This window comes from Schistocerca serialis, chromosome 8, assembly GCF_023864345.2.
Source record: "Schistocerca serialis cubense isolate TAMUIC-IGC-003099 chromosome 8, iqSchSeri2.2, whole genome shotgun sequence".
Taxonomy (NCBI): Eukaryota; Metazoa; Arthropoda; class Insecta; order Orthoptera; family Acrididae; genus Schistocerca; species Schistocerca serialis.
Genome location: NC_064645.1, coordinates 219,578,786 through 219,583,110, shown reverse-complemented (window position 1 = coordinate 219,583,110; position 4,325 = coordinate 219,578,786).

The window sequence follows — 4,325 nt, the reverse complement described above, 5'->3', positions numbered from 1 at the left end:
TACTCAAGTGACATACTATTCAGAGCTAATTAGTATTATTCAGAATTATCATAAACTAGTGACATTATGTGGGACTGGCAATACTTTTTTTTTTTGTTAGCAATGCATTGCGTTGGGATTGATAATTAATTGCTGAGGCATAACACTATTTGCTTTTGACCTATTGCTGCAAATGAGGATAGGTAACGTCGTTCGTCATGAGTCAGCTGTAGCAAGGTTATGTAACAAGGCAGTATATGTGATCACATTTATAAATGATAGACACAAATGGGTAAAAAAAATAAAAATGCAAGTACTAGAACAGGTATAATAAGTAACAGGTTTAGTAAGTATCATGAAAAGCTTCTCCTGGAAAAAATACAAAATGGATTATTGACCTGAAAGAAGAAACGCACACTATGCTGAAAAGTAGTGAACTTCAAATTAACAAGTAGTGAAATGTGTATAAAATGTGTTCCATAGCTGTCCTTTCCAAAACTTTCCGTCATCCGACTATGCAATATAACACCTGCTGTCAAAACAAACTGCAACAAATACTTAAATAACTACATAGCATAAATACATAACTTCAACATTATCCTCATCTGTAAAGAAAAAACTTCATTATCAATCACATCATTATCCATATTATCACAACTTCATTATTATCATCACCTGTAAAGAAAAACTTCATTATTCATAATACCATATCCTTCATCATTATTCATCAGCATTCATTATCATCTGCAAAAAATCACTTCATTACTCATTATACAACTATTCCTTATCTGTAGCATATTTCATCACTAAAACTAAGATGTGTAGTTCTGTCTGACAGCCTGCATCAATCACCTTGTATTCTGAAAGAAAAAATTAGTTAAGACTGCTATTCTACGATGAGTATAGTATATTCTTGTTAATGCTTGTTAATCCTGATCCATTTACTCTTCCACATAAAGTTATTGCATCTTCTTTCGTTTATTCCGTAGGTGAAATTCCCATTTCTGTTGAATTTATTTCTTACACGCACATTTCTTTCTGAAATTGATGAACAAAGATTCATGTCTTGCATTTAAATCATATACCCACTAAATAATGACTGGTTTATGGTAACATAATTAACCATACAGCATAACATGACAGAAAACGTAATATGTTAATATGTCAAAGACATTGACAGTGCTCAAAGCCAAAATGTACAGAGAATATCACAATGCAGCAGCAAACAAAAAATGTAATACAGTCACGATGTTGAGATATCATAGGGCAAAAAAAATGTCAAAGTCAACTGGTGTGTGTTATATCTTAACTATTTCATAGTACATACAAACAAAACTGGAGTACAATCATATACACAAAAAAAAAAAATGGAAAATGTGCACGGTCTGATGTGTAACGACAAGAAAAACGACCTGCTAACTTTACCTTGCCGGGCACTTGCCAAGAAAAAATACGATAATCATCAGTAATTAGTCAGATGAATATAATTGCATTAGTAAATGGCATCATAGTGTGTTGAATCATACAGTGTCTTCATTCAATAAAGGGTTTAATATTTGACCAATGGTGGTTGCCTTTCGATTTTCTGGTTCTCAAAGTTTCGACGTGTACAACATTGGGGTGAGGGATGCTGCGAATCCGATATGGACCTGCGTATAGAAGTTCAAATTTACTGCACTTACCTTTAAATTTGCTGGATAAATAGTGTGTACGCACTAATATCTTCTGTCCAACGTGAAAGTCGCGGCGTATACAAACCTGTTTTTGCTGTCTTCTCCGGCGCTCTGCGGCACGTTTGATGTTGTTCAGCGCAACGTCAATTATTTCGTGGTGTCTTAGTCGACGACATTTAGGGAAGTTTACTAATTCTTTAATTTTGTTTGGTGGTTCAACATTTTTCAGTATAACAGACGGAGATAGCATAGTGGATTCATTTGGAATGGAATTAATTACATCTTGGAATGAGAATATGTGTGTGTCCCAATCAATATGTCTTTTGTGGCAGTATATTCTACACAGCTTGCCAATTTCTTTCATTAATCTTTCACAGGGGTTCGAAGAAGCATGGTACTTGGATACATAAATCGGAGAAATGTTTCTAGCTCGTAACATACGTGTCCATGTAGCCGAACGAAATTGTGATCCATTGTCAGAAATTACTTTAATCACATGCCCTACATGAAATAGAAAATGTTTTACAAATGCTTTCGAAACAGTTTTAGCAGTAGCTTTGCGTAACGGAGTGAAAGTAACAAATTTTGAAGTGAGCTCAACAGCTACAAAGATGTAGCAAAAACCTCTGTTAGTTCTCGGAATCGGACCAAAAATATCTACTGCGGCCATATGTCTTAATTTAACAGGTACAATGGGATATAAAGGAGGAATATGTGAAGTGGTGTTTGATTTAGCTTTCTGGCAAATTTTACAAGACGCTAAAACTCGTCGTATACGTTTCTCCATGTTGGTAAAATAACAGTTCTGTCTCAGTATAAGAAAACATTTTCGTGCTCCGTAATGTGCGTAACTTAAATGAATGTACCAAATTAATTTGTTAACCAGTTCGTCAGGAATGCATAATAACCAATTGTTGGTGTCAGGATGAGAGCGGCGAAACAGAATGTCATTGCGTACAGTGTAGTGGTTCCTAATCGTAACATTATTCCTATCTTGCCAAAGGTGTTTAATTTCTTTCCACACGTTGTCTTTATTTTGCTCTTGTGCTATGTCCTGTAATGACGATGAAATAAAATTTTCAAATGCAACTTGCTGAATGTACATGACACTGAAATTTGTTTTGCAGAAGTTGGTTGCTACGTCTTGCTGATTGTTGCTCAGAGAACGCGATAGTGCCTCTGCTATAACATTTTGTGTGCCGGGAATGTGAACTATTGTAAAATTAAATTCCTGTAAATAAAGTTTCCATCTACTTAATCTGTCGTGAGTAAATTTGGCCGAAAGAAAAAATTGTATCGCTCTGTGGTCTGTGTAAACGGTGGTATGTCTGCCATAAAGAAACTGCCTAAATCTCGTGAAAGCCCATACAACACATAATGTTTCCAGTTCTGTAACAGAATAATTTCGTTCAGCAGGTGACAGAATGCGACTTGCAAATGCGATGTTTTTAATTCTGTAGAGCCATCTTCTTCAATTTCCTGGAAAATGTGTACGCCTAAAGCGGTGTTGGAACTGTCGGTGGCAATGGAAAAATTGCTAGTTTTTAAGAGCTGGGTGCGATAAAAGTAGTGCATTCAACAGAGCATGTTTCAAATAACATTCTCGTGAGCAAAATTCTGCGTGTCAAAAGTAATGTTTGCGTTACTGTAATATGCAATCTGTGCTGTATCTGGTTAAAATCTATTGTATGTGTTATTATTTACGGGAGAATGTTGTGGCATATCCACTATATGAACTGTTCTGTTATTTCTTACTGACGTGTTACGCTATGGATGACACCTATTGTCTGTTTCATTCATGATTATTTGTTGTTGCTGATGTTGTTGCTGCTCATAAGATCGACTATTATTAAATGTACGCTGAAAATTGTGCTCATCATTTTTTTTACGTCTGTCATGATAGTAATTTCTATACGGCGCATTGCGATACGAGTTGAAATAGTGTGTTATCTGTACGTAGTTATTTCTTTGCTGCCATGCGTTACTATTTGTTGGAGCTGGGACTATACGTGCACGCGGCGAAACATTAAAGCCTGGTTGACCTTGTAGACTGCATTGTTGGTTAGGTATGCTAAGCGGCTGACTTTCATGCTGTTGTGGTAAAAAGGTCTATTGTTACCAAAAAATGCGTTTGCTGTTAATTTTACACATACTGATGATTACGATTTTTATCTGTTATTTAAGTTCTCGTGATTCTGGAGTGCCTAATGAAAATTGTCACATTCGGTAAAAATTTGTCACATCGGGTTTTCTTTACAACGTCTCTTAATTCTACATAGAGCAATAGTTAAAGAGCTGTTTTGATAGATATAAAGGATAGTAGAAGAGAAGGCAGCAGTGCAGAAAACTAAAGATGAAACAGCACTACTACAGCTCGGGGCCCTATGCTCGCTATGGCACATATTCATTAAAGCGTAATGAATCCCCTGAGGTCATTTACGCACTGCAAATAAATTTTAGCTTTTGCGTTACAGGCAATAGCGGTAAAATTCCAAAAGCAAATTGCTGTATTCTTGCTAATTCAAGTTTCCTCATTACAGGCAATGCTGATAAAAATGCAATAGCAAATTGTCGCATCAGGTTCAAAGCTCGTTTCCGCATTACAGGCAATAGCGGTGAAAGTACAAAAATAAATTGTCGTATACAGTGCAAATCGTGTATCTGTGCTCTGTC